General features: G+C 43.4%; 1 protein-coding gene across 10 annotated transcripts in view; it reads right to left on the bottom strand.

Annotated features, from left to right (window-relative positions):
• Window positions 1–12,238, bottom strand: part of TENM4 (teneurin transmembrane protein 4) — a 762,970-nt gene that overhangs the window by 99,702 nt on the left and 651,030 nt on the right. The window lies entirely within an intron of this gene.

The following is a 12,238-nucleotide window of genomic DNA, read 5'->3' on the forward strand; positions in this document are numbered from 1 at the left end:
GAGCTTCAGGTTTCATCCCAGTTATACCAGTATGAATTAGAAGTCCTTTCACTAATCTTATTGGCATTACTTTGAATTTACTGCAATATAAATAGGATGAGAATCTGATCTGCTATTATTGCTCTAGTACTTATGATGGCTTACACGTCACGGACTCAGATTCTGTTGAGTTATACCTGTTCTGTTCTTGGAAAATTTTAGTGCCATAAAACATCACTGGCAACATCATTCATGTTGTTACCCGCACGCAGAAAACCGAACAAAAAGCCTGTTCCACATTCCCAGAGCTTCCAGTCTACATGTAGGTCAAAGTGCAACGAGTACCTGCTCCGCATAGACATGCACGCACACACACACTGAGTCATTTTCACAAGTGCTCTACACCTGCCGTTAATGATAATGGGAGCAGCGTTAGACTAGCAAAAACGCTTTTGAAATTCCCATCCATTATCTTTACCTCTGTCTGTTCTGATATCTCTCCATCTTTATAACTCCTTGCAAAATTGCCACAAAAATTTTCAGCTCAGGCACAAAACCTACCCATCTGCCTTTTCTCTTGATGACTAGTGATAATGAAAAAGAACTAATTATGTTTTATTTTCCCATTAAAAAAATGACTTGCTGCAGATGATTAGGCCAGTAGGATTCTGGAAGGTCAAATCTCAGATGCAGTTTGAGAGACTGTTTACAGAATAAAGACCTGCATAGATGTAACACGCTTATCCATAGCTACCTACTAGAAGAAAAAGAAGAAATGGAAAAGAAACAATAAACCAGCCCTGTTACTATATCGACTACCATTTCAAGCAAGATAAAATGATGTCATTTTCTCCCACACATTAATAATGTTTTCTAAGGCTACAGACACTCTGCTGAGAGAACAGCAAACCAGCTGTACCATACCTCTTCATTATCCTGTCTATTCCAGGCATCAGAAATGCGTTTTGGGACCTGAAGCTGCAAGACAGCAAGGAAGCATTGTCTTTGCAGGAAACTGTAGATAAATGTTTGAAGAACAGATGCACAGGACAATGCTTTGTACAGGTGGGAATGCTGAGGACTCACCTGCAGGTAAGGCTAACATGCTTCAGGCCTCTGTGGAATAAGTTGAGGGTGATTACACCAGAGAGGTTTGTCACTGACATCTGGAAGTCATTAAGGTCCTCAAGAGTTGAAACAGGGTTTAGCTGCTCAGCTCCCTCTAATATCAATACCAAGGCAAAGCATTACTTTAGCTTAGAAAACGTAAAGGCCATTTCTGTCTGTGCCATGTAGAACCACCAAGAGTTAAGCTATCAACCAAATTATAAACAGTGATTTCACCATCTGAATATTATTTTCTTGTGGTTTTTTTTTTTTTTTTTTGTTTGTTTGTTTTTTTTTTCATTGTATGGTCTGCAAATGATCCAAGTGATGCCCTACAGTGAATGGTGAGAAGATACAATGAAATTGTACATAGCTATGACTTCTCATGCCCTGGGATCTTTCACTGGATCCATTAGAAAAGCGAAGATAAAGTGACATTTGCAAGAAGCTCCTGACCCATGGAAGAGCAAGGCGTTCAGGCAGCTGCATGGATTAATGCAAAATAAAATCAAAGCAAAACAAAACTCATGCTTTGATGGTCCAAATAGACCAAAATAAATGTGGGATGCCAGCACCAGCAGCAAAGGAAAATATAGCAAGGTACGATACCACAGAACAGTATGAAGTCATAACACAAAACACTTTTGAAATTTATAAAGCATAATGGTGAATTTTCCTTAGAACTCGCTGCGAAGTTTTCAGACTGAGGTAACACAGGAAGGTGAACATGGGATCAGTGGCTTCTGCATCCCATGTTCTGCAGCAACAAAGCCACAGAGACCCATGGTCTGTGCATGGATTCATGACTCTGGTAGCTCCCAGTGCACTAATATGCAGCACAGTAAGTTCTTCATTATGGACACATTTATGCAACTCTTGGTTTTAAGAAGTGACAGCTCCCTTATTCTACGTATAGCTGTGATATCACCATGGAACTTCATAGAACAAACGTGTTGCTGAATTATCTACATGCAAGGTTTAAAGCCTTGCGTAGAGGGATTACAGCAATTCATGTGCTTTAAGGTCAAAGAGGCTACTAAGATCAGCTTGTCTGACCTCTTATATACACAGGCTGTTCATTTCTTTTCCCCCCAGAACTGGATTAAAGCCTGTCTTTTAGAAAGATATCTCATATATCAAAGACAGCCGATTACAGTGAGTGCCTCACTTCTTCCGGCAAGCTATTCAAATGCTTAATTACTGCTAGGAAACTGCATCTTATTTCAAGGCTGAATTTGTCTAACTCCAATGTCCCACCAGTGGAACTTGTTTTCCCTTTGTCTGCAAGGCTACCAATATTTCCTTCTGCCCTGCATGCTCAGATGTCTTTTCCATGTGCAAGTCCCTCCACACAGAGCAACAATCCATTCCAAAACTTTTCTCTTAATAGCTGAAGAAGATTAAACTTCCCATTGCAAAGTTTATCTTCCAGCCACTGGATTTATTTTTTTTTTCCAGTTGTGTGGCATCCTTTGATTTCTTTCCAGTAATCTCACATCTTTTATTATGCAAGGGCACCAACACTGGACACAGAACTGTGGCAGCAATATTAGGTACAGAAGACAGACAACTTCCCAGCTTTTGGGTTTCTGTACTTCTAAGGTTCACAGGAGCCTTATAGCAACAGCCTTGCACTGAGAACTCATGTTGAGACAGTTATCTCCTGTGACCTTAGGTCCTGTTCCAAGTCATTGCTTTTCAAGAGTCTCCCAACCCATAAATACAACATGCTTTCTTTGTTCCCTGGGGTATTACCTTGCATTTTGCTGCATTAAGACACATTTTGTTTGATTGTGACCTTGTAGTGATGTGAGTCAGATCAATCTGTATCAGTGATCTCTGTGTATCCTACTTACCATCATATCCAACTTCAGGTGACTTAAATTTTACCAGGAGACATTTAAACTGTATTCTGAGACCATGATGAAAATACTGAATAGGGTCGGATACAACAACCAGTTCCAAGGGATCCCATCAGAAACAGTTTCACTCATGGATGCCTTTCAATTAACAAATTAATTCAGAGATCTACCACTGAGCCAGATTTTAAGCCATCTCTCATGTTTCTTATTATTTCCATGTAATGAGAATTTTTACATCTTTGAGATATTTTATGCATCTTATATATACATGTGTGTCCTTTTGGCAGTCCTGCCAAAAATACAGCTCTTCCATCACACCTTCTTTGTCCAAAGCCATGAAATAAATACCTTTCACATTCTCAGAGTTATGGAGTGAATCAAATCACTGCCTTTGTGAAGAGGGAGCCATTGGCAAGACACTGCCACATCTGATAAGTAATCTGGTCAACAGTTTGCATCTTCCACTAAGACTCATGTAACCATAGAGTAAGAAAGACTAGATGGGACCTGTGGAGCTCATCTCGTGACTCCTGTCTCATTCCCTACAGAGAGGGACAGACACAAAGGAGAAAGAACTGGGCTCAGCAGAAAACATTCCTTTTCCACCACTGAGGCAAAAGCAGCTCCAGTTTATTCAGCCAATACTACTTTTTATGGGACCAAGTCCACTTTGGTCAGATAATCTGTACGCCGTATATCACTAGACAGTGAGCTGTACTTTAGGATTACTGCCTCTAGCTCACATCTTGTGGGTGGAGTTGGAAAACTGTTCTTAGAAAGACAGTCTGTCTCATTTTAAAGATTGCAAACCCACCAATCCCATCATTGAGCTCCTCAAAACACTACCTCAGACTGTTAACTCTCTGGAAGCAGAGACTGTCTTTTTATTTTCTGTTCACAAAACACCTGTTCCAGTCCCAAAGGGCTCCGCAGTGCCAGCACAACCCAATGAAATAACAACAGTTCTCATTAAAGCCTTGTAGCTGCAATGCATTTTCAGCCTGTTCTCCATGCGAGCATTGCTCTAAGGAAGGGATTGAACTATCTGTGCTCTCTTGGAGCAGGACCTGGGCCTAACAAGCATGACACTTGCTTAATACCAGCTGGAAAACGCTTGATATTAACCAACTCTAAACACTCTCACTGTATCTACCAGGACAGCTACACTGGATCTGAATGCTGACTTCACTCTGGAGTTTCAGGAGATACTCAGTATCATAATTTGTTTTCTATAAATAGTCACCTGGATACCAAATTTAAGGTGACCTAAAATTACCTGGCTTCTAAACACTCCTCATGACCCATCACTTTCTGAAAATTGGGCCCTTTATGTGTCACAGCTCTATCAAAACCAGCTGGCTGCAACAAGGCTTTTACTACCCCACACCAGGTTAACTTCAATAACTAGTTCCCACACCTTGCCCCAGCACAGCCACCAATCCCCACAAGGTTTCAACAGTTCATCTACTCTCTGTGATGCTTCTTCATCCTCTTAGGCCAGTCCACCCACTTCTCAACTCTGCTGCATCCGGATTCTTCCTGCTCCAGGTTCCGTCTCCAGCCAGCCCCTCTTCATCTGTGCCCCCTGCTTCTCCTTATCTCATCTACATCTAGGGCATTCTCCCCCTGCTTCTTCTGTGTCTCTCTCCATCCAGTACTCCTCTTCCATACCCCTATGAGCTATTTAACTACTTAGCAGGAACCAGCCACAGCTGCACATCATCCACATCAGCCAACCCACCGCCCCTGAAGCCAGCCCACAGCTGTATATTATCAATGTTCATTAACCTGCCTCCATTCCTCTATAATTCCTCTACAGTTATGGTGTTTAAATAGCATGCAAAAAAATACGACCAACCAAAATACAAACCAACCAGAAGTTTTGAAAATCGGGAACTACTGGGGTCATTGTGGAGGACTCAAGGCTGTGTCTTGCTTTACCTGCCCACCAGAGCTTCAGGTGGACAGAGGGATCACTATCTTTGCTATTTACCGAGAATGAGTTGCAGGACCAAAGCCAAACGTCATTTTCTTCTCCAAAAATCCAAACAATAAACTGAACCCGTTCCAGGTGTGTTAGAAGAGAAACATGGTTGGTATGGTGAGCACCACATGTGCCGGGTGGTTGGTTAAACGAGACATGTTCCTTTCCACCTGAGCATGCAGGATGGGACAGGCAATGAGTAACTAAAGGGGTTTTGTGACTGTCTTCCTCACCTGTAAGCCTTCACGTCCAGACCTTCCAGCTTCCCTGAAAGCCTGCTTTGGTAGGAATTGATTGAGATCCTAAAGCACACAACGAGCCACTGCCTGACAGGAAAAACTGTGTGCCTATGGAACACCACTGCTTATTAGGAGAGGCAGGTCTCTTGGCTTACTTTTAAACTATGATGAGATAAGCATGACATATTCCCTCCCCAGAACAAAAAACAATTGTCACACTCACAGCCATTACTATCCTACAAAATAATTACTCTTCAGCTGCAACGGGGCTACTACCACTGCGTTCCTTGGGTTGCCGCTGCACTTGCTGGCTGCAAAGTGCTCACAAGTCCCACAGCAGTCTTGTTCCTCTCTCAAGTCCCAAGCAGTCTGGCTTCCAAGTCCCTCACCCACCACTGTGCAGCGCCAACAAGGTGTCAAGGATTAGAGTTTTGTACAGAAGCAAAGGGCTGGTTTTGAGAGACTGCTTCTGCAGTAAACAAGATCAGCCAAGAGCTATTAAAATTTCAAATTAGCTGTGAGTTTTCCTGGCCCCACAATTGTGTTGGCTGATTTAACGGGCGGTGTCTTAGCTTTTCTACAGAGTTATGGATGCTGCAACAAAAATCCGTCATGCTAACATCAACAATAGAATGCAAACAACCTTCAGCCAGAGGTGTTATTGTGTGTTTAAGCTGATTCTGTCAGGTACTGCACGTCAAGTGTCAGGCTGGAACAGGCAGGCCATGGGTAGGGATGGACCCGCTCCTGTGCAGAGAGCATCCTGTGGATGATGCACATCAGGAGGCCCAGGCACGTGGGCAGTCGGGAGGACGTGAGCCTAAGGAGCCTTATTAGGGTAAATCTGGGAGAGCGTACAAGACAAACTCAAGGGTTGCTCCTGCTAAAGATCTTGAGACTTTTTGCCACTGCCTGCAGTGGGAAGAGTCTCTGTGAGGAACTGTACTAAGCAAAGCAAAACTAGAAAGAGAAATAACAATAAAAGTCCATTGCCTTTCAGGAGTATGTCCATTCCCAATGAAAGCATAACATGCACTGATACAAATAATTGTACCTCTCACCTCATCCAGGTCTTATCATTCACTTTCCTTCCTGTGCCATTCACCAGGCAACATTATCTCTTTTTGTGGGGACAGCCTGTCTTGTCCTGTGGTGCTTTTGGCTGTATTACTGGGAGAGTTTGAATAGGGAGGTTTTAAAATGCAGATGCTCAAAGGTAAAGCTAACAAAGTGTTAGCCTTACCTTTGAGCAAATCAGGTTTTACCCTTCCAGAGCTAGTCTAAACTCCGGTGAAACAAAGACTGAAGGAATGGCTCAGTACTTCTGCACGAAACACAAGTTATTGTTTTTGTGAATGTTTGTGCTGATGAAGGTTTACAGGAGTAACGGTGTTCTGCTCTGAGTTGAGGACCAGCACTCAATTTACTTCAAGTGCATTTGGGGAATAAATAGGTTTTACTCTAGCGCTTTGTAGACACCAATTTTACCTATTCAACAAAAAAGTTGTAGCTTTTGGCCCCACTGTAAGGAATCAAAGGGAATCAAAACACAAACATAAGGAAGAATAGCAACGTGACTGTCAACCCCCTGTGATCGCGTTAGCTCTTAATGTTCTCTTTGCTCTTTCTATCCCACATGCTCTGTTTTGATTTTGCCTAATCAAGCTTCTCACTGGTTGTATCCTGGCTAAATTAGATTACTGGCTGCCTGGGAAAGGAATAGCTCTCACATCTTTCTCTGTGCTCAGCACGTGTTTGCAAGTTCAAAATAATAGTCATACATAATAGTGATCATGTATTTGAATTACAGGAATCCTCAGTCTCTAGTGCAGAAGCAGAGCTCCACAGTGCTAGTCATTACAGAAACGCTCTGCAAAAAGTGCATCCTAATCCAGAGCTACGTTCTTGCTTAAAAAAAACATCTGAAAAGAAAAAGAATGGAAGCAGGAGGAGAAAGTGACAGAAAGCACACGATAATCTCCACTAGCTGGGCACAAACCAGAGCTATCATAATGTGTTTAGAGCCTACAAGTTCACAGCATCCCCCTGCTCATCGTTGCTCTGGAGAATACAGTTGATGCGGCTGGCTTTGTGGGTTTCTTCCTTTCTCCAGGCAGGCTTTTAACGAAGGGACACTTAGTCATTGCACAGCAGCAAAGCAGCGCAGATATCAGGCAGTGTGATGTTTGCAGTGAAATTCATGAAGCTGAGCAAGGTACGTGAGGGCCCTTCCGAGCAGAGGAGCAGCCAGCATTCAGACAGGGCGTAAGTATATGTCGCGTAACCTGATCAATGGGCCTGCAATACCACACCAGAAATTGCTTCCCACAGGAGCCAAAGCACCTCTCCAAAACCGATTCCTCTGAGAAAAAGGGACTCGCAGCTTAGAAAATTTTTGTGGGAACAATGGGTTCACAGCCTCAGCAGCTGAAATATCTTTGTCACCAAGGTCTCTCGCTTTCCTAGCAAGTGTCTCAAGTGTTACGCTACTGCTAATAGTTCACCCTAAACATATTCTGTGGACTGGATCCAAGGCAATTCAAGCAATCACCTCAGCACAGCTCAGCAAGGTGTCTCAGGTAACTTGGATATAGGCAGGTTTCTCAAATCCTGGTCAAGAGAAAGTGGCCATGTGCTCTGTGCACCCTGAGCACACTTGTGGCAAAACCTTAAGGCTTTTAAGGGGACTTTCTGCCCCACAGAGTAGACAAGAATTTGTCTCAGGTGCTAAAGCAGGTCAGCAGAGCTTTCCTGAATTTCTCCTTTGAGCTTAGGGCCCAAACACTGTTTAAGCATCTTTTCAGGGGCAGAAGTGCTTTATGAAATGCATGTCCAAGCCTGTCTTTTCTGAAGATGTCACCTTTTCTTAATTCTTATATACCAGCAGTGCCTCCTTCCCATGAGTAACTTCCCTCATTTCAGCAGACAATGGTAGGTTTCTTTCAACACAGAGGACGCTTTTATGGTTTCTTTCTAAATCTGTTAATCAAAGGCATTTCACTAAGGACAAATCAAAAGTACCAGGAACTCTCTGAAGCTGTCAAGACAACCCACAGCCACTGCTAGACCCTCAGTTCACAACACATCATCCGCTGTAATGGCACCACCTACACCTCTTCTGGATGCTGTAATGCATGGGTTTGTACCCCCTCCTGATGCTGTAATGCATGGGTTTGTACCCCCTCCTGATGCTGTAATGCATGGGTTTGCATCCCCCCTGACAGCCCGAGTGCTAACAACTGTCAGCAAGTGATACCCAAGTGTCACCATCCAACACAGCATCAGCAAAGACCTGAAACCTGAAAATGCGAACCGGTCATTCTGTTCTCTTGCTAGAGGAAAGGTTGATTAGCAGTCATCATAAAACAGAGGAAGAAAACAACAAATTACACCAGCTAGCCAATCTTTTCAGGTACAGCAGACTTCTTCAACTTTTTAGCAGTGCTTTGTGGTTCCTCCAAGATGACGCTGTTGTTTGACTAGATCTATCTGTGACGGCAAATGCTAATTTAAGATGGTTGTTTTCCCAGGTGCGTTCAGATCTCAACACTTCCCTTCATAAATGTAGTTAGCACATTAATGCATCATTTTTTATAGTTTCAAGGAAGCAGACAGCTCCCACACCAAGCCCAGGAGGCAGTCTTCTTGTGGTATAAAAGCCTTGCAGGCATGAAGTAAAGGTTCATATCAGTGTGCAAAAAGAAAAAGAAAATACCAGAAAACACCCCACCACCTTGTCTAGAGCTCATGCATTTGCAAAGACAAAGGATTGCATTCCAGGGTTCTCCTGGATTCTTTACAATTCCCTTTAGAACCTGGATGCTACCTTCAGGTGTAACTCTGTGTACTGGCAAAGAGCAATGCAGACCCCTGCCAGCTCTCTAACACATGATTTGGCATGTGGTGAACAGATGGTGGACACATGGGTGTTAAGAAGGCCAGTGTGCAGTGCCAAAATTTCTCTTGCCAAAGCATTTGAAATGCTGCTGTCCCAAAGCATTATGCACGTCTCCACCTTACTATGAGCACTACCTGATCCTTGGATGGGCAAGCAAGACACGACGCATTACTCTGTGGAGTTGCACCAACGGGCTATGGTACAGTTAAACAAACAGCACTGATTTGCCTCAGAAAACCCATTCCTAAATGACATTGTCCCTGAAGTGAGAGCTGGTTTCTAGTGGCAGCAATAACTAATACTCAGGGCTACAAGGAAAGGGAAAAATCCCATGTGTGGTGGCTTGGTGGCTCTGACCTGCTCGCTGCTCCAGGGTTGGAAAATAGGGAGTTGTTCTGGCCCAGGAGGACAGAGGGCAGGAAAGCGTAAGGATTGCTCTACCTGCTAGCTCTTGGGTAGCATCTGGTGGAGCTCAGACTGAACTTGCAAAGGCAAAACGTGTACACTGGAACCCTGTGCTCACGCTAGGCTAAATGAACTGCACGTAGCTGTCACATAAACTGAGGGGCAGAGGTTTTGCTACTACAGCTCTTGCAGGAAAAGAGAACAGGATGGTTTATTTTTTTCACTCCCAAAGGAAGATCATTGACCAGGTGACATGTAAGAGAAATGAAGTTGCTGTACTTCTGTGTAATGATGTGCAATATACGCTGGGACAGGCCAATGTTATTTGACTGGGAAGATTATCTATCTGTCTATCCATCTGCCTGTCTACCTATTTAAACTACCCTGCAGTAATCACTTATATAGCCTTTGGAAGTGCTTACATTGGGAAGAGGCAGCAGAGAACAGCGGACAACTGAACATCAACCTCTAATGAATATGAAGGGTTAGATAATATTAGGAACACTTATATTCCAGATGTGTTTTTCACCTGAGAAAGACTTTTGCCTTTCACAGGTAAAGTAGATTCACTTTGGGCACAGTTCAGCAGCTGTTTTGCAACTGGAATTGCTCAAAGCAAATGAAAAATGAGGTCAGTTTTACTTCCCAGAGAACCAGAAAACTTTACCCTACTTGGCTTCTCTGGAAAAGCCTAAAACAATAACAAAAGCCCTCAAGTGAAGTTATTGTGTTGATCAGACAGAACTTTCAAACCAAAAAAAAAAAGTGATTTAGTTTAATATCTGTAATTCTCTCATGGTTTCAGGACAGTGTGGTGTATCCAGACAGTGAAATGGGGAATTGGCCAACTCTGGCTCTCAATGTGGAAGGAATTGTCCAGTTACATGATTCCTCTAGTGCAAAAATGGTTAACACAGCATCGTTGCCCAATAGCATATCTGTGAGACTGTGAAGAATGTCCTCTCCCTCTCCACTTTTCCTGTACACTCTGCTCAGAGGAACTAACAGAGGAGTCTACAAATGCAGTGAAGTCCACATTTAGCCTGTAGAATATCAGCCTCTTCTCAAGGCTTTGTCAAATGTCATTAACTCCACTTCTAGGGCTTGTCACAGAAGATAATTTCCTTGGTCTTTTAAACCTTCGAACTTCTTATTCTTCAAGCACATGACAGAGCATTCAGCGTGGGGTGAGACAGGACTACTCTCAGGTACTGAGTTTTTGCGGCCATGAATTAGAGAGGTTATTTTCTGCCAAAGAGAGGCAAGAACCACTTTTCTCAGCTTTTTTTTAAGAAAACACCTCCCATTTGTTGTAATACAGTCAGCCTCTTAGGTCAAATGTGTAAATTCCTAGCCTTTTACCCAGCCTGTTCAAGCTGTGCCACTGCACTGTTGTTCTGTGACTGATAGTGGATGATCACCTGCTCTCAGTTACTTGCCACAACTCCTTTCAAGTTGACGGGCTTTGTGTTTTAAAAGTGTAAATAAAGGGGACCTGGCTGTGAAACCTAAGTGCCGGCTCTGACAAATGACGCTCGTGCGCAGAGAGGGGACTGCTCTCCAAGACACCCGAGCAGAGATTACATTTCACCGTGCCTCTCTTTGGGTGACTTCTGCTTAGCTTGTTATTGTTTACAGGAACAGCCTTCAGATTTTAGAGTCCAACACACCCTGTAATTTGGTACCCGTCTCCCTCAGGGTATGAGTAGGCTGGGATCTAATCAAAGATTCTGACTTCAGCTCCCATTATCCTGAGGAATTTCCGGCTGCAGGGATGTTGATTAGCAGACAGTCCATACCACAGCTAGGGAACCAGCTTCCAACCAGCTCAGGCAGACGGAACCCTTCCCCTAGTGTGAATGGCCCCACGGTGGTGTCTGAGCTTCAAGTGATGTTGCTCTGAGCAGAAAATGACTCGAAGGGCAGCGGTCACCGACCAAATGTGGGCCCCTACGAGGTGATATCTGAAATAGCTTAGAGAGATGATGCCCTAAATCTATTTCTCTCCATTGATGGTACCCGCAGTGACTAGCTCAGATGTTTGACTTGTAAAGCTTCATGAAAGGACTGCCATCTCCATTGCCTACGCTCACGTGCACATAAAGACAAATTCTGCAACAGCCCTGAAACCCTTTACGGTGAACCAAAATAAACCACCTTTCTCCAGCATGCATCACTCCAGAGAATCTTGACAGGATTCCAAAAGAGGAAGAAGCTATAATGTTCTTACACATACTACACACTCTTTTAAGAGGCTGTTCAGGCCTACATCTCTTCAGCGCTCTTTGAAGCACAGCAGTTTCCCAAGGTACAATGTTTGTGGTGACAAAGTGGCTGCATCAAACATGGGCTCAATTCTGCTTCTAAACACAGGTGCCTAGTGTTATTTGAGTTGCCTTTGGATATCTGAGAAATCCAAGGGCAGATGTCACACACAAGATTATCTCTCTCTCTCTCTCTCTCTCTATGTCTATGTCTATGTCTATCTCTATCTCTATCTCTATCTCTATCTCTATCTCTATCTCTATCTCTTTATCTATATCTATATCTATGTCAATGCTCTACTAGAGATCCCAGTTATTGTGAAGGGAAAGCCAGAAGCCATCTGGGGTACTCTAGGATGTCTCAGATGGTCCTGGACAAAAGGCAACAGTCATTAAGTTGGAACACAGAAAATTACGATTAGATATTAGGAGAAAAAAATGTTTACGATAAGGATGGTCATATACTGGAGCAGGTTCCCCAGAAAGGTGAAATCTCCATC

The sequence above is a fragment of the Falco punctatus genome (assembly GCF_963210335.1).
Source record: "Falco punctatus genome assembly, chromosome: 2".
Taxonomy (NCBI): Eukaryota; Metazoa; Chordata; class Aves; order Falconiformes; family Falconidae; genus Falco; species Falco punctatus.